We start from the raw sequence: 18,478 nt of genomic DNA on the forward strand, positions 1-18,478 counted from the left end.
TTAGAACCCTGGATCCAGACCTGTCAGGTCATCTGATTTTGATGGGCACAGGCTGTGCCCAGTAGACGCTGCTTGCTGAAACGATGTTCCTGGAGACCTTCAAAGTCAGCATGTCTAAATTTGAACCCATAACTCTTAGAGGCCCTCTCTTGATCATCATCGTCATGTAGGTCACCCATGTCAGGAGCCTGTGAAGCTTCCTCACCTCCTTCCTCATGCTCTAAGCCACATCATTATCAAGGGCTGTCAAACTGCCCTTTTTATGACATCTACGACTCAGCACCAGCTTTTAAATCCCTCTGCCTGACAGGCTTCCTAATCCTTCACGTTGGTGGCTGGTCCATCTCCAGACCTCTGATTGGGTACCATCAGAAAGCTGATCCTTCCCACACATAGCTGTGGAAAGAGTCATTCTCACAAACAAATAGGATAACGCCCCACTTTGCAAACCCTTCTTTGACCCCTGCCAGCTCCAGGAAAAATGTCACAATCCATCCCAGCGTGGGAACCTCCTGGCCTCACCAGCCTGCCTCTTCCCAACCTTTGCTCCAGCCCCCAGAGGACACCGCTGTGCTTATAACTGACTGCACAGTCCTCTGCCTGAATGCCCTTCCTCTTTGGTCTTCCTAACAGAGTCCTGCTTTTTTGTCTGAAGGCTCTTTCGACTCTCACCTGCTCTGTGACTCTTCCCTAGACCTGAGACTCTGATCCTATCTCTCTTGCCTCTGGTATTTAGGCATATCTCCTTTTGCTACCATAATTCCCCAAGCTGCAGCCCTTATCATCCAGTATGGTTATTGTGAATGGTCTTCCTGTCTCCCTGGTTACACTGTGAAACACACAGTAATTGCCAGGATGGGAGCACCATTCACCGAAGTCATACCACCCAGAATAGGATTTAGAACAAAGCAAATGATCAAAAAATACTTAATAAATGAATGAGAATGATTACTGAATTAATCAAGTGTGAAGGTAAGGAATTAGAGGGCACACAGGAAACAGTCTGCTTGGGATGCTGTTAACCCAGAGGACTGTGGGGGTGGCTCCCCTACTCCCTGAAAGTCCTGGCACAAATGCCACCTTCTTAGTAAGGTGGTCACTGATCACTGAATTTAAACCCTCTCACTCTGCACTCCCCACCCCCTTTCCTCCTGCTTTTCTCTAAAGCCCTTGTCATCATGGAAAAGTGAGAATGAAAGTGTTAGTTGCTCAGTCATGTTCGACTCCTTGGGACTCCTAGCTCACCAGGCTTCTCTGTCCATGGAATTCTCCAGGCAAGAATACTGGAGTGGGTAGCCATTCCCTTCTCCAGGTGATCTTACCAACCCAGGCATTGAGCCCAGGTCTCCTGCATTGCAGGTAGACTCTTTACTTTCTGAGCAGGCAGGGATTTTGTTTGCTTTGCCTATTGCTATACCAAGAACAATGTCTGATGTACTTCAGGTACTCAGGGCACATTATACTGAAAATGAATGAATGAATGTCAAGCATTCATGACTCTTGTCGTAGCTGACAGGTTTGTTAGAAAAGGGAGTGATCATTTTAGTCTAAGGCTAACGACTCCTTTGAAGTTCAAGGTCCATAAAACCAATTTTAATAGATTCCATTTATCAAAAAAACAAAGAATATTCTTTTGATGATCTTATCTACTCATTAGATACTCATCTTATCTACTACTATCTCAGACTAAACCAATGGAAGGATCAAATATCATTGATATAAAATTCAAATATTAAACTAGTAATAATATCAAAGAGAATCAATAATAAGGCTAACACTTCACCGCTTTTACTATGGGCTAGGCTCTGTCTCAAGAATATGACATGTTTTATTTTGCTTTGCTATTTTTTTAATACTTATTTTTATCTATTTGGCTGTGCCGGGTCTTAGTTGCAGCACTTGACATCTTCCATCTTCATTGAGGCATGAGGGATCTTTTAGTTGTGGCCTGTGGGGTCTAGTTCTGCAATCAGGGATCAAACCCAGACCCACTTCATTGGGAGCATAGAGTCTTAGCCACTGGATTACCAGGGAAGTCCCCATATGACATGCATTAACTCATTTAATCATCACTTTAACCCCATTAGTTAGTATTATTATTTTCCCATTTTACAAATCAGAGCACTGAGGTGTGGAGAGCTTAAGCAATTCTCTTGAGGTCACAGAGCTGCAGTGTGGGGAAATCCAGAGGTCATGGTGAAAAGTGAAAGTGAAAGTCATTCAGTCGTGACCAACTCTTTGTGACCCCATGGGCTATACAGTCCATGGAATTCTCCAGGCCAGAATACTGAAGTGCGTAGCCTTTCCCTTCTCCAGGGGATCTTCCCAACCCAAGGATGACACCCAGGTCTCCTGCATTGATTCTTTACCAACTGAGCTATCAATTAGTATTATTATTTCCCCATTTAACAAATCAGAGCGCTGAGTTGCAGAGAGGTTAAGCAATTCACTTGAGGTTACAGAGCTGCAGTGTGGGGAATCCAGAGGTCACGGTAGAACAGAAGAAATGCAACACAGCAAAGAGCTTGCATTCAAGCACTTAACCGAGTCACATGTTCAAGTAACCTCGTTTTCTAAACTTCGATAACCTCACCTGGAAAATGAGGAGGATGGTACATGTTCACGTGGTTGTTGAGAGGCTGACAGTCATTATATGAATACGTGAAAGTGCAGTCAAAACAAGAGCTTCTAGGGGGACTTCCCTGGTGGTCCAGTGGTTAAGACTCTGTGCCCCCAATGCAGGTGGCACAGGTTCAGTCCTTGGTCAGGGAACTAAGATTTCCCATGCTGAAGGCCTTGGCCAAAAACAAACAAACGAACACGACATGAGCTACTGTTACTCATTGGATAACATATGATGTTAATATTTTTATCCCATTCAATGTTATGACACTATTATAATTACTACATGATTGCCTCCATCTCATTCCAGGAAATAAACGTTGCTCTAGTTGGCAATTCATTCATACATCCTGGGCATAAGTTGTTTTCACTTGTCTCTCGTGTCCCCGAGCAGCCTACAAGCTGAGTTGAGGTTCAGATCTTCTGGGAGGTAGAGATGGTCTCAGCCCACAGCCAGGCCAAACGTTACAGGATCTCCTCATTTTAAAAGCAAGAGAGTCTGGTTAGTTGACATCAAAGGTGTGAATTTAAAGACCTCTGCCACCTGATGAAGATTCTTTAGTGTTAAAACAAGTTCTGGGGCTTCCCTGGTGGCTCAGTGGTAAAGGATCTTCCTGCCAATGCCAGAGAAGTGGGTTCAATCCCTGATCCGGGAAGATCCCACATGCTGTGGAACAACTAAGCCCATGCACCACAACTTCTGAGCCTGAGCTCTAGAGCCCATGAGACACAACTACTGAAGACCAAGCACCCTAGAGCCTGTGCTCTGCAACAAAAGGGGCCAGCGCCATGAGCAGCCCGAGCACCGCATCTGGAGAGTAGCCCCCGTTCACTGTAACTAGAGAAAGCAGAAACAAAAAGCCAGCACAGGCTAAAAGAAAGAAAGAAAGAAAATTTAAAAACCAAGTTCTGCCTCGAGGCCTTTCTCCCCATCTGCCCTCTTTGGACAATGTTTTCCCCTTCTGTCTAGGAACCAGTTAGTTCTCACTGCTCACGCTGCCTCTTCAGAGAAGCACCCTCAGGCCTCCAGGCAGAACGTATGCCCTACTCCCTGCTCAGTCCATGCCCACACATCTCCACTGGCACTGCCACAGCCCTGATGCAGACATCAGTTGCATAAACGGTAACTATCTGTCTCCACTAAAATATAAGTTGGATGAAGCCAGAGACCATCTCTATCTTTTTCAGCATTGGAACCCAGGGCCCTTTCTAACTACAACAGCTTGCCTGCAGAAGGTGCTCACTAAAATATTCTGAGTGAAAGAAAGCACCCATTGGCCACTTCGGGGAAGCCCCAAGCTCTCTGAGCCTTGGTTTCCACGTCTGTCAAAGAATCTGCTTGGCCATGGCGTGATTGCAGTGGATACTGCAGTGAGAGCTCTCATGGCACAAAAAGTGAACAAGCAAGCAGGGACTGAGGTGCCACAGTTTCTATCCAAAGCATTTTAGGAGGTGAAAAATGGCCTCCAAGACAGAGTTATACACCAGACATTGTTATTTGGAGCAAAAGCAACCAGGAGGGAGAAAAGGACATATGTTGACTTGGAGGGCAGAAGGAATTCCAAGCTCTGCAGTATCTTTGGAATTCTTGGAGCCCTTTCAGCATGAATCGGGTTACACGGGAGATATATTTGGGTTTTACCATCCACTCAGGGGTGCTTCACGTTGGCCATGGAGATGAATCTTAACTTACTATAAATAGAATGAAGAGAGGTCTGTTGCTAAATTATTTATTGCACATTCCATCTTGCCTGAAGCAATGATGTTTTTAGGTTCCACAAAAGTAGCTGTGTATAGTCTGTAGTCATTACATAAAGGAAACTCTGACAGTTTAGATTATAAACCATAAATTATCTGTTCATCAGCTGGTGAAGAGCACACAGTATGACTATTGTGTTAGTGCAGGAGACTAGAAATAGATATCTGCAGCTTCTCCCAAACACTCTGTCCACATTTGCCATAAAGATCCACTAATCAATGTTTGTTTTCCATCCTGTAGAATGAAAAGCAGAATTTCCTCTCCTTTACCTGATGGGTCCTGCATGGCTTCCCAGGGCCTGTGGAGAGACAGCCAGGCTTAGAGGAATCTTCCCAACACAATACAGAATAAATTCCTTACAAAGCTTCACATTACAACAGATAGATTGAGAAAGCCCTTCACATTCCTCCCTTTAATTGCAATAGGTTTGAGGTTGAGGGAGATTTCTCAATAGGGAAACAACTCATATACCTCTTTCTCTCTTTTTTTTTTTTTATAAATGAAGGTATTTTCCTTTCTAGAAAGGCATTTTTCAGGCCCAAATTTTTATTCCTCTTTTTGTTTCTATCTCCTCCAATCTTTTCCTATAATCAGTTAATAATGATCATTCATTTGGTTATTCATTTAGCAAACATGTATTAATGCCTATCATGGGTTGAACTCACTATCTGTGTAGATAACGCCACTGGCCTTCCTCCAGCTCAGCCTGGGCACCTTGAGCCCCTTCTCCTGAAAGCCTTCTCTTCCTCCAGTGCTCTTATCCTTCAGATCTTAGCTCAGATTTTACCAACCTGGGGACTCTTTTTGATCATCAAGCTGGATTCCACCTCTTTGGTGTCCCCACACCCAATGTACACACTCCATGCTCTCATTTTCCTCTGTCCAACCTCTCCCAGAACTTCCTACATTTTGAATATATCTGGTGACATGTTCCCTACATGGAGTTACATATGCGGATGCATTTCAGCATCACATTAGGGGCTTCCCTGGTGGCTCAGACAATAAAGAATCTGCCTGCAATGCAGAAGGCCTGGGTTTGATCCCTGGATTGGGAAGATCCCCTGGAGAAGGAAATGACAACCCACTCCAGTATTCTTGCCTAGAGAATCCCATTGACAGAGGAGCTTGATGGGCTATAGTCTATGGAGTCACAAAGAGTCAGACACAACTGAGCAACTAACACTTTTAGTTTTTCACTTTTCATCATCAGATCGATCATGATCGATATGTATTTGTTGAGCTACCAACCTGTTTGCAAACAGTCACAAAATCGAGAGTAGCTTCTGCAGTCGAAGTTTCTTACTCACCACGTAGTCATGTACTCCTCTCTGCAGCCCTTCTCAGAGTGGCTGTCCTCCAGGGCCCTCTCAGGGGGCCTGGGCTGCGTCCAGCTTGAGACTCTGCCATCTTCTGGACTGAGTCAGCTGGCAGATGCAGAGCAGAACGTGTCTAGTGGACACCTCGGTCTGGAAGGGACGCACGTCTTGCTCATCCACCATCCTTTGGCCAGAATTAGTCACATGACTCATCAAGGGGAAGGGCAGCTGGAGAATAGAGGGGTGATCCTCTGTTATAAGTGGATGCAGCTAGGATCGGCCACAGGCACCTAAAAGGACGATGAGGATGCTGATGGGCAAAGACATGGGTGGGGGAGGCAAGCAAATAGCATGAGCAAGGGCTGGGGGAGGGAAACAAGAAATAATAATAACAAAACACTAATGATTTGGGGGCTTCCCTGGTGGCTCAGTAGTAAAGAATCCACCTGTCAATGCGGGAGACACATGAGACACGGGTTTGATCCCTGGGTCAGGAAGATCCCCTGGAGAAGGAAATGGCAACCTACATCAGTATTCTTGCCTGGGAAACCCCATGGACAGAGGAGCCTGGTGGGCTACAGTCCATAGGGTCACAAAGAGTTGGACATGACTGAGTGACTGAAACATACACACACAATGATTTGGGAGGAACTATAATAAATGAAGAGATATCTTATAGAGGCATCTAGTCCCTCAAGGATAATAGGCTGAAGAAAGTTATGGATAGGTCGTTGAGTGGGCAGATAAATGGACAGATGGATTTGCACCTGTGGCTGAGGACCTGCGACATTCTTCTGTAGAGAGGTGCAAGGTGAACTGGGATGCCGGTCCTCCCAGCATCCTATACATCTCTCCCCACCCATCTTGAAGTGGACACATGAGGAACTACAGAAAGGCAGGAACCCCGAATGAAGGGATGAGAGGCTGGATGCCCCTTGAGAGTCTGGCCCTCCAGAGATGCTCTTAGGAAGCCTTTTGACTTTGCTTTCATTCATTTGTGAGTTAGTCTCTCATGTCATTATCTGCTGCCTCCAGCCTGACCACAGGATAGAGAAGTGAAGGGAAATAACAGGTGTACTCTACTCGCAGACAATGGCTTCTCAAAGCATGTGCACAGGCTAACAGGATAGAAGTTAAATTCTGAAAGCAAGGTAGAGCTTATCTGGACCCCCATTCATGGAAATGATGAGGACTCCGAAACCCTGGGGTGGGGATGGGGTCCGCCACCCATGTGATAAGAGCAGAACAAGGACCCTGGTCTCTCCCAGCTGAAGTGTGTGCCAGGGAATCAGGCCTAAAATGAGAGAGTGAGCGAGTGTGTGAGCAGGTGCTGAGTGCTATGGGGAAAAGGGAAGGCTAAACAGGTGAAGGGGGACCAGAAATGCTGGGATGCTGGCAAGGCACGGAAGGCAAGGTGCAAGAGCTGGGTGACGCTGAGCCAAGTCTTGAAAGAGATGAGAGGTGAACCATGTAAACATCAAGGGAAGACACTATCGGGGTCAATGAGAGGCTCGAAGACAAGGTGTGACGTGGAGAATACATTTCAAAAAGATCACCTTGGCTGCTCGGTTGAGAATAGACCTTGAGAGGTAAGATGTGGGGAGACCATTTGAAGGTTATGGGAGTGACCTAGGCAAGAATGATGCACTAAATTCATAATCAAAACTATAATGCTCCAGGCAAAGGCTTGATAGATTGCATACGTTAATCACTTATAAACTAAGCAGAGTAAATATTAAAAACTTCTAATTCTATTTTTCAGATGATACAAAGAAAAACCAGAATTCAGACAAGGCAAGACCTTCCCCAATGTCACAAATGACATACCTAGGTGTAGTTAATGGCAGAGACACGCTTCAGATTCTAACTTATCATTAATTAACACTAATCATTGTTAATAGTCGATTAACGATGTTGTGATAGTTTCAGGTGGACAGCAAAGGGACTCAGCCATACACATACATGCATCCATTCTTCTCCCAGGGGTAATTTTTTAAAGCATGGAGTAAGATATGAAGAGTCAGAAGAAAATAATAAAACTAGGAAAATTCATCAGACCAGAGAGTAGAAGAACAGATGGGGAGGAAGAGCAGGACCCTGATTCAGGCTCGTTTCTCTGTTTCTCCATCTGAAACTCTCTCCTCCCCTTTTTCCTTGCACCTGTCTTCATCAGAGAGGGTCCTCACCCCGTCCCTCTTGCAGATTAGTAAAGTTGGTGAAAAGCTGATAAGCTCTGCAGACCCCTGGCCTTCCATCTGCTAGAGCCTGCATTGCGCTGGGGTCGATGCTGCAGTTCCAGGCTCCTTTCTCAGCTGGCTTTGGGCTCTAGTCCGCCGACGCATATCCTGGAGGAGGGACAGGAATGCTAGGGGACGGGAATGCTGGGGTGTTTTCCCTCTCTGTCTTCGCTGCAGCCTTTCCAGCCCAGCTGGTGACCTCGCCCCTGGCCTTGGGCAAACTCACCTCACCCCACTGCCATCCAGTATCAGATGACACTGACTTTCCCTCTTGTGTGAATCTCTGGGTTGCTTTGTTCTATTTATTACTTATTTGGCTTCTCCAATGTAGCTAACACCCTAGATTAAATTCCTCCCATTTTAAACACCGAAAGTGACTTCTGTTTCTCTTGAATGACAGACAGACATCCTTTCCACCAACAGACAACCGTGCAATCTCAAGTGTGCCATTTCAAAACCATAGGAGACAGGACTCCAGTTTTGAAGTACCTGCCTTAAGGATGAGTTCCACTGCAGATTGATAATGCTACCCGAAAAAATTCCCTTTGAATAGAAGTCAAACTGTTTGTAGTGAGAAAAGCAATTTTGAAAGAATGATCATCAGTGCCTTTAAAAGTTTTCACGATGAATTAAGACACATTATCATCCACAAATTTTCTAAAAGATTCATCAATATTTAATTTGCTTCTCCAAATCACATTAGGATTAACATTACAAAGCAAACAGGCTTTTGTTCTAAGGAAAAATGTATCAGGGCTATGCAGTGGTTTTATCTGACACCTCTGTTAGCATAATACAGTGGAAGGGAGTATATTTGTGTTTGTACTCACAACAGATTCTGTTTCTGAATTTCTGCCCTTGGCTACTTTTACAAACTAAGCATCATTTAACCAGCGGGAAGACACGGTACACAAAACTTTACAGCAGCAGGATATGTTCCCTAATATTTGGCTAATCTTTGGGTGATCTCAAGAGGAGCTAGTGGAAGAATGTTAAGAGTTAGCAGGGGGTATGTGAACCTCTCTTTTTATTACCTGGCTCAGCTAACACTTTGCAAGATGTCATGGCACAAGAATCTAATCATTGCCTCCAGAATCTCTTCACTGCTCTCTTCAGAACAAATCTGTGTCAGGTTCCTAAGTGCTAAGCTTGAATAGATCTGCTCTTAATAATTAATCCTTTCCTTAAAGTGCTTTGATTTTTCAGATTCGGCTGAGTATATATTTGGCAACTCTAAGCCTGTTGTGCCAAAACAAAATTGTAATGTTGATGGGGGATGCTTAGCTGCTCAGTCGTGTCCGACTCTTTGAGACGCCATGGACTGTAGCCCGTCAGGCTCCTGTGTCCATGGAATTCTCCAGGCAAGAATACTGGAGGGGGTTGCCATTTCCTCCTCCAGGAGATCTTCCCAACCCAGGGATCAAACTCAGATCTCATGCATTACAGGAGGATTCTTTACCATCTGAGCCACCAGGGAAGCCCATTGGTGGGGGATCAGGTGTAAGATTCCAGGCCCCATGAGATTTTAGTGGAAGAAGCTCAGATGTGCTGTCTTAACCCTTGAAGAGAAGCTTGGCAGTCGTCACCTCCCCAGAAGAGGCATATTTAGCCTGAATTAAACACCCCTGCCTGCTGGTTCCCATGCAAACTGTCTTTGCTTGTTCTGTGTGTCTCTTTGTGTGCATATGTGTCTTTGCTTGAGCTGTTGCTTTCCTCACTTCACCCCTGTTACTCTGTATTCTTTTCTGAAGATTCAGCCATTGCCTCCTCCAGGAAGCCTTCTTTGATTCCTCTCCCACCCCCAACACCTCCCCACCAACACACACACACCCTGACCCCAGCTTTCCTGCAGCTCCTCTGCTTCCTTCTGCACATAATTCCAAGATGATCTCCTTGTGGGTCTGCAGCTACCTGCAGACTCCGAGTTCCTGCAGAGTATGGACTGTCTCTGGATGCGAGCATGTATACTCAACAGCTGCTCTGTCCCTGTTCCTTGAACACAGCTGAAGGGAGCTGACCAGAGCAGCTGATCATCTTTGAAGTCGAGATCGTGCCTCCAGCAAAACTGCAAAAGGCAGCAGCTCCTCCAGCTCGCGCTCCGTGACCATTTCAGGACACAGAGGAACATTCATCTCTCTCCTGTAAAACTGCCTGTGTACCGACGCCGCTTGCTTGCATTCTTCCTTTTCGTTTTGGCTTTCTTCCTGAGAGAATTACACAACCTCCTGTCCTCCTCCCCATGCTGCACCTCCAGCTCTGAAGCCCATGAATAAAGAAAGACAGCCGGGACTCCAGGATCCCGTTACAAATTCAATACGTGCATACCTTTCCCGGGAGCCCTGCAGACTTGCATTTTCTTTAGAATGGCAAAGCTTAACAGGCCTCAGATAGGACTCAGAAACCTGAAAGGGCTTTATGAGGTCGGCCAGGGTTGTCTCATCCTAAATGGGAATGTAATGGATAACACGGGGCTTCCCAGATGGCTCAGTGGTGAAGAATCCGCCTGCCAATGCAGGAGACACAGGTTCAGTTTCTGGGTCTAGAAGATCCCCTGGAGAAAGAAATGGTAACCCGCTTCAGTATTCTTGCCTTGGAAATCCCATGGGCAGAAGAGCCTGGGGGGCTATAGTCCACGGGGTCGCAAAGAGTCGGACAAAGCACACGCGCGTGCGCGCGCACACACACACACACACACACAGAGTAGATAACACTCAGCCAGAACTAGGCCAGGAAAGCCTTCACTATTTGCTTCCTGCAATGCCAGGCCAGCTATTATACTTCATGGCAGCTCGGCCTTTTTATTTCCAAAATAAGGTCAATGCCATGTAATTGCACAGTGCTTGGGAAGGATTAATAACACAATGTTAACGCAGAATCGGGCACCTAATACCCCAAAATGGGTAGAAATGATAACAATAATAATATATTTTTATTCCAAACTGTTAAAGATCAAATTATAAATCCGCCCTGCTCCACTCATATGTTGGAGGCCTAACTCCAGAATGTGACCTTATTTGGAGAGTCTTTACAGAGTTAATCAACTTAAAATGAGGTCACTAAAGTAGGCCCTGTGTGTGTTAGTCTCTTTGTGTTCCCATAGACTATAGCCCTCCGGTCTCCCCTGTCCATGGAATTCTCCATGCAAGAATACTGGAGTGGGTTGCCATTTCCTCCTCCAGGGAATCTTCGTGACCCAGGGATAGAATCCAGGTTTCCCGCAATGCAGGCGGATTCTTTACCATCTAAGCCCCCAGCGAAGTTAACCCAGTATAAATAGTGTCATTATAAAGAGAAGAAATTTGGACACAGGCATGGACAAAGGAGAACTCCGTGTGAAGAAGAAGGCAGTCTGGGGTGATACTTCTATAAGCTAAAGATGCTAATGAAGCCAGCAAAACCATGTGGGAACATGGAACAGTCTCCCTCAGGGGCACAGAAAGAACCAACCCTGCTGACACAGTGATCTTGGATTTTCAGCCTCCAGAGCCGGGAGATGCTGATGAAATCCTGTTGCTCGAGCACCCAGTTTGTGATAGTTTACCTGCGCTGAAACTGAGAACAGAGACGTTCCACTGGAACGACAGTACAGCAAGGGAGGCAGAGCCGGACGACGCTGCAGTTAGTGTGAGTCTTTCTGGAATGAAAACCCTCATTGCTGTCTACAGGTAACATATTGGTTGCCATGGTCTCCATCCACACCCCACATGTCCCCTTTCTCCAGCCCCTGTCCTGAGCCCCTTCCTCTGAACACTCAAGACACACCACCTCATTTTTCTTTGACACATTCTCCTCTCCTGCCTTGCACTTCAGTTAGGATGACAGACTTCCCAGGAGAGATCCTAATTTAACTGATCTAGGGTGGGGCTCAGAAAATCACACTTACTTTAAATGCTCTTAGAATGATCTTCATATGCAGGGGAGTGAGGATTCTGCCTTACCCCAGGCCCTGAGAGCAGGTCCACAGCCTCCTTCCCTGGTATCCACTGCATGCCATCCAATGGGTGTCCCAGTGGGTGGGAGATGAGTGGACTGAGTCCTAGGTAACAGCTAAATATACCTCTGCAATGCTCCGACCCCGTGGTACCCATTCATCAGTCATGTGCACTTGAACCATCAGGGAAGAGGCCTCACTGCCCACTGCTCGTCCACGCTGCCTGTCACCCACGCTTGATGCCACTCCAGGAGCTTCCTTGCCTTCAGAGATCAGAAATCACTTAGCTCCACACACTAGGGTAAGACCCACTGCACCTCCAGCAGTTCCCAGCCAGCAGCACTTCAGAAAAATCCCACAGGTCACTTTCATATCTCTTCAGAATGAGAACCTTCTGGTGTGGATAGACTGTCTTTTCTGAAATAACAACAATAATAACAAATCAATCAAGAGTCAAGCAAACAAACCCTCTCCCTGTTGAAAATAACTGAGTGTCTCCCCATCACTTTTTTTTTAATATCGACTATATTTCTTGTGCTGTACACTATGCCTTTGTAGCTTATTTTATTTTATTTATTTATTGGCTGCATCGCTTGGCGTGTGAGATCTTAGTTCCCCTAGCGTGCTAAGTTGGTTCAGTCGTGTCCTAGTCTTTGCAATCCTATAGACTGTAGTGCAGTAGGCTCCTCTGTCCATGGGGTTCTCTAGGCAAGAATACTGGAGTGATTTGCCATGCCTGCCTTCAGAGGAATCTTCCCAACCCAGGGATCGAACTGGAGTGGCTTGCCATGGGGGGATCTTCCGACCCAGGCATCGAACCTGTGGCTCCTGCATTGGCAGGCAGATTCTTTACCACTGATCCACGGGGAAGCCCCTTAGTTCCCTGACCAGGAATCAAACTTGCACCCTTTGCTTTGGAAGTGTGGAGTCTTAACCAGTGAACCACCAGGGGAGTCCGAACATCACCTGTTTTTAAAAGTTTAAACACGTTATGTGATCTGTCATGGCCTTTGCCATCCTCACTAGCAAAGAAGCTAATCCTTTTCCTTCTGTTGTGTACATGCTGACGTGGGGATAGCTCTCTCTCCTGCAGCAGCCTTTGTCCTGCCTTAGGGCTTCTGCTCCTGTTTGTTCCTTCTGCCTGGACTGTGTCCTTCCCTGTGGACCCACTTGGACTACTTTATCAACACTTGGCTCAGGAATCTCCTTTCCTGAACCCTCCCCACTTAAAACTCTCCATCCGCACCCCACTCCCAGGCGGCCTGGGTCCTCCGGGCTCCTTTTGGCACTCTGGGTTTGTTCTGACAGCCCTTGTTCGTGACGATGTATTTATATGTTCACCCGCCACAATGGTCTGTGGTCCTGAGCACACAGACTGTCTCATTCAAGTCTTTGTCGCCAGCATTTAGCCCAGCATCTGGTACACATTAGATACCCAGCAAATATTTGTTGAACGAATGAGTAAATCACATTCATTGATATTTACGAGTGCTTCACAGTTTACAACATGCTTCAAACGGCACATGGTATGAATAAAAGGGTAAGAAAGTTCACACGGCTCTAGTGGTCCTTCCTGTGAGGGCTCCTGCCAACCCTGACTCAATTTTAAACGAGCTACTCTTCTCCAAGGTCTGCAATGGAAGGACAGCTGTTGCGGGGCGGGGGGAGGCGGGGAGGGTGTTGGTTTTTAAACTTGGGCAACGGAGGATGAGTTCAGATGTGCTGGGGCAGAGAGGGTGACCAACTTCCTTCCACTGCAGTGTGATTGACCCCATGACCTCAGCCACCCCCTCCTCCAAGCCAAATCCCGGAATTCTGCCATTTACAAGGAAAAGAAAGAAAGAAAGTCACTCAGTCGTGTCCAACTCTTTGTGACCCCATGGACTGTAGCTGACCAGGGTCCTCCGTCCATGGGATTTTCCAGACAAGAATACTGGAGTGGGTTGCCATTTCCTTCTCCAGGGAATCTTCCTGATCCAGGGATCAAACCTGGGTCTCCCACACTGCAGGCAGACTCTTTATTATCTGAGCCACCAGGGAAGCCCGGTGGCTTTACCAGGAAAGGTTAGCACAATTAGCAAATGTGCCTCTGGCCATGCAAAGGGACGGGTGGTGGTGTTCCTATCTGTGAGCACAGGCTCCTCTCCCAGATCAGTCATATCCTGAGCACAAAAGGCTGTTTCCTTCCAGTTTGTCCCACCCCAGAGCACTCAGGGGGGTTCAGTGTCCACCTTGAGTCTTGGCCCATCACCAAGACTTCTAGTGAAGTCATTTGGAAGAGGTGAGGGGTACCGAATTGGGAATCACACAGAAGGAGAACTGGGTTTCCCAGGTAGTGCTGGAGGTAAAGAGCCAGCCAGTCAATGCAGGTGACATAAGAGAGGAGGGTTCGATCCCTGGGTCGGGAAGATCCCCTGGAAGAAGGCATGGCAACCCACTCCAGTATTCTTGCCTGGAGAATTCCACGGACAGGGGAGCTTGGTGAACTACAGTCCATGCGGTCACAGAATTGGACACGACGGAAGCAACTTGGCATGCACGCACATGCTCGCACAGGAGAACTGGCTTCAGGGCAGTTCCTGGACAGGGCCTCCTCGCCTGAGCCCCAGAGAGACTCCTGGACAAATAGGAGCCCAGCTCCTGAAACACCCCCAGCATGGCCTCCTCCCTCAAGTCCAGGGGGTGAGAGCATTAAAAGACACTACTCTCACCCACATTCTGCCTCCGGAATTGTTTAGGCCAGTTCTCGTCTGCCCATTTCACTCTTGCTTCGTCTCTTCTGCTTTCTTTCCAGATTTTGTCCTCTTTTGGCTCCAGTTCTTCCTCACCTTGTGTGGATCAACAACTCAGCTTCAAATTGGTCTTCTCAGCTTCAGCAGCCACCGCTCCACCCACTGCCCTCACCCAGCCTGCCTCCCACTTATGCCTCCAACAGCCGCAAGGCCACCCATATTCACCAGACTCTGCCTCCCGGTTTCACAGGTGAAAACCACGGTAGCAGGATGCCCAAACTCCACTGAACTTTGAGTTTTGTCTAATTTGTGCCAGTCCAACAAGGCCTCTGTCCAATGGGGAGATGTGTCTCTCTCTGAAGCTGTCGTTAGCCCAAGAGGTGGCATCAAGCCCAGGCTCACTGCCTAGCTCCAGTCAAAACCAAGCTGATACCTGTCTATGAAATTGGGCGGCTCCTTCTTTTATCTCTTGGAAAAACTGATCACTAAGAAGCTTACAACCAGATGGAACAACCTCCCACCCCCCAACTCCACCCTTTGCAAAGGAGTTAAACCTTTTTGTGTCTTGATCACTTACTTTACCCTGATCTCATTCTACTTGTTTTGCCTTACTCTGTTATGATTTGCTTCTGTCTAATTTTTGAATTCTCAAATCCTTAGGAAGGGGGATTAAAAATAAGCAAATCAATTAAATGGAATGATTAGACTCAATGGAGATTAGCCATAACATGATGACATTCTATATTCTCTAAGAAGTCTCTGAGATGAAAATTAATTGGGAACTTTGAAATGAATCAGATAACCAGACACATAAATGAATCCTGGAATCACAGATAGGCAGCCATGGAAGGGAATTTTGAGGTTTCCTAATCTAACATTTGGGGTTTCCCTGGTGGCTCAGTGGTAAAGAACCCACCTACCTATGTAGGTGACATGGGCTTGATCCCCTGAATCAGGTAGAGACCCTGGAGAAGGAAATGGCAACTCACTCCAGTATTCTTGCCTGGGAGATCCCATGGACAGAGGAGCTTAGCGGATAGGATCACGATGTGTCTGACATGACTTAGCATCTGAGCATGCAAACTAATATTTGCAATTTAAGGATGGGAATATAAAAACTAAATACCAGAAAAAACTCACCCAAAAGTCAGGAGTGAATGTACGTCAAAGAGTATATCCTTTATAAAGATAACATACTTTATTCAATAATCCATTTTTTAAAAAATCAAACTACTACTATTGGTTCCAAACAGGAAAAGGAGTACGTCAAGGCTGTATATTGTCACCCTGCTTATTTAACTTATATGGAGAGTACATCATGAGAAATGCTGGGGCTGGAGGAAGCACAAGTTGGAATCAAGATTGCCGGGAGAAATATCAATCACCTCAGATATGCAGATGACACCACCCTTATGGCAGAAAGTGAAGAAGAACTAAAGAGCCTCTTGATGAAAGTGAAAGAGGAGAGTGAAAAAGTTGGCCTAAAGCTCAACATTCAGAAAAGTAAGATCATGGCATCTGGTCCCATCACTTCATGGGAAATAGATGGGGAAACAGTGGAAACAGTGGCTGACTTTATTTTTCTGGGCTCCAAAATCACTGCAGATGGTAATTACAGCCATGAAATTAAAAGACGCTTACTCCTTGGAAGGAAAGTTATGACCAACCTAGACAGCATATTAAGAAGCAGAGACATTACTTCGTCAACAATGGTTTTTCCAGAGGTCATGCATGGATGTGAGAGTTGGACTATAAAGAAAGGTGAGCGCCAAAGAATTGATGCTTTTGAATTGTGGTGTTGAAGAAGACTCTTGAAGAGTCCCTTGGACTGCAAAGAGATCCAACCAGTCCATCCTAAAAGAGACCAGTCTTGGGTGTTCATTGGAAGGACTGATGTTGAAGCTGAAGCTCCAATCCTTTGGCCACCTGATGCAAAGAGCTGGCTCACTGGAAAAGACCCTGATGCTGGGAAAGATTGAGGGCAAGAGAAGGGGACGGCAGAGGATGAGATGGTTGGATGGCATCACTGACTCAGTGGACATGGGTTTGGGTGGACTCTATGGACTCCGGGAGTTGGTGATGGACAGGGAGGCCTGGTGTGCTGTGGTTCATGGGGTCGCAAAGAGTCAGACACGACTGAGTGACTGAACTGACTGACTACTATGGAAAGGACGGTGTAGCAATGTGGCTTCAGACAGCCCTGACCCAAGATGTATGTTCCTCTCCATGCAATGTAGATCCTTGTACGCACTTCAGAGGGTTGTCCTAATGACCAAATGAGACCTGACCCGTGCAGCCTTCAGTGTAATTCATGCCATCTAGCCAAGCTAAGGAGTGTCAGCTATGTGTTTCCATTGTCCGGGCTCTCAGCATGACATTCTTTGCCCTTGTGATGGAGCAGAAGAATCTAACATCCCAGCCATTGAGATACTGGGATTACAAACTCTGAACTATTGCCCTCACTCCATCAGCTTCCAGTTACAAAGGGAGGTCTTGAGTGAATCACTGATTGGAAAACTCTTATGGTTACATAGTAGCAATTGTTCTTGGTCAGTTGCTAAGTCATGTCCAACTCTTTGCCACCCCATGGACTGCAGCATGCCAGGTTTCCCTGTCCTTCACTGTTTTCCTGAGCTTGCTCAAACTCATGTCCATTGGAGCTTTCCTGGTGGCTCAGTCAGTAAAGAATCCACCTGCAATGTGGGAGACTTCGGTTTGATCTCTGGCTTGGGAAGATCCCTTGGAGGGGGGCATGGCAAAACACTCCAGTGTTTTGCCTGGAGAATTCTGTGACCAGAGGAGCCTGGCGGTCTGCAGTCCATGGGGTCGGAAGGAGTTGGACATGACTGAGTGACTAAGCACAGCACACAGCACATGTCCATTGAGTCAGTGATGCCATCCAACCATCTCATCCTCTGTCACCTCCTTCTCCTTCTGCCCTCAATCCTTCCCATCATCAGGTTTTGGGTTTTTTCCCAATGAGTGGTGGCCAAAGCATTGGAGCTTCAGCTTCAGCATCAGTCAGTCCTTCCAATGCATATTCAAGGTTAATTTCCTTTAGGATTGACTGGTTTGATCTCCTTGCTGTCCAAGGGATTCTTGAGAGTCTTCTCCAATACCACAATTCAAAAGTATCAATTTGAATTGCGAATCTATTATAATAGTGGTTAACACAGGACAAATTTACTTAAAAAAATAAATAAATAAATAAAGCTGGGACACACAACTTGGCTCTGTACTAGAGAATCAATGATTCCATTACAGAGAAAATCACACATCAGATTGGGCCTAATATGATCCTCCTGGTTCCAGCACAATGGATCAATATAGATGGATAAAATGTCCAATTTGCTGCAGTGATAGCTATGTATATTTCAGACAGAGTCACCAAACTATTAAAATCAGACAGCCTAGAGTTTGATTTTATTTTTCTTATTATCTTCAGATAACCTCCCATGCTAACTTAACCTACCAAAGACAAAAACGGTGCAACTGTAAGGAAAAGAGAGTTTTTTCAATCCTTGTCGCCGTGAACCTTTGGTTCTGCCAGACCGTCTTCCTCACCTAGCTTTGGGTATTTCACCAGCTCTGGGCCAGAGAAGCTCTGGAACTCTATTTTTTTCCTACAGTGCCTGTTTGGGCAAGGCTTTGAATCTCCATGTTCTCATATTTAAAACAGGAAAAACAATATCCACCTTGCTAGGATGTTTGAGAGTCGGACAAAACTTACAGTTTCCAATACACGGTACAGTTTCCAATACAGCTCGTGTGTGCTGTATGGGCTCAGTCGCGTCCGACCCTTTGTGACCCTATGAACTTCTTTGTCCATGGGATTTTCCAGGCAAGAATACTGGAGCAGGTTGCTGTTTCCTCCTCCAGGA

The 18,478-nt window shown here is 46.2% G+C and overlaps 1 long non-coding RNA gene across 4 annotated transcripts in view; it reads right to left on the reverse strand.

Moving 5' to 3' along the window:
- The window catches only part of LOC138989871 (uncharacterized), a 50,980-nt gene that overhangs the window by 625 nt on the left and 31,877 nt on the right, over positions 1–18,478 (reverse strand). For 2 of the 4 annotated variants that reach the window (XR_011465995.1, XR_011465993.1), the window contains 3 exons: positions 7,884–12,282; positions 5,689–5,925; positions 4,101–4,679 (listed from right to left, as the gene is read on the reverse strand). This is a non-coding gene — a long non-coding RNA (uncharacterized lncRNA). Of the gene's footprint in view, positions 1–2,593; positions 3,097–4,100; positions 4,680–5,688; positions 5,988–7,883; positions 12,283–18,478 lie in introns of those variants that run through there. The other 2 variants (XR_011465996.1, XR_011465994.1) reach the window with 2 other exon arrangements.

The sequence above is a fragment of the Bos mutus genome, chromosome 11, assembly GCF_027580195.1.
Source record: "Bos mutus isolate GX-2022 chromosome 11, NWIPB_WYAK_1.1, whole genome shotgun sequence".
Classification (NCBI taxonomy): Eukaryota; Metazoa; Chordata; class Mammalia; order Artiodactyla; family Bovidae; genus Bos; species Bos mutus.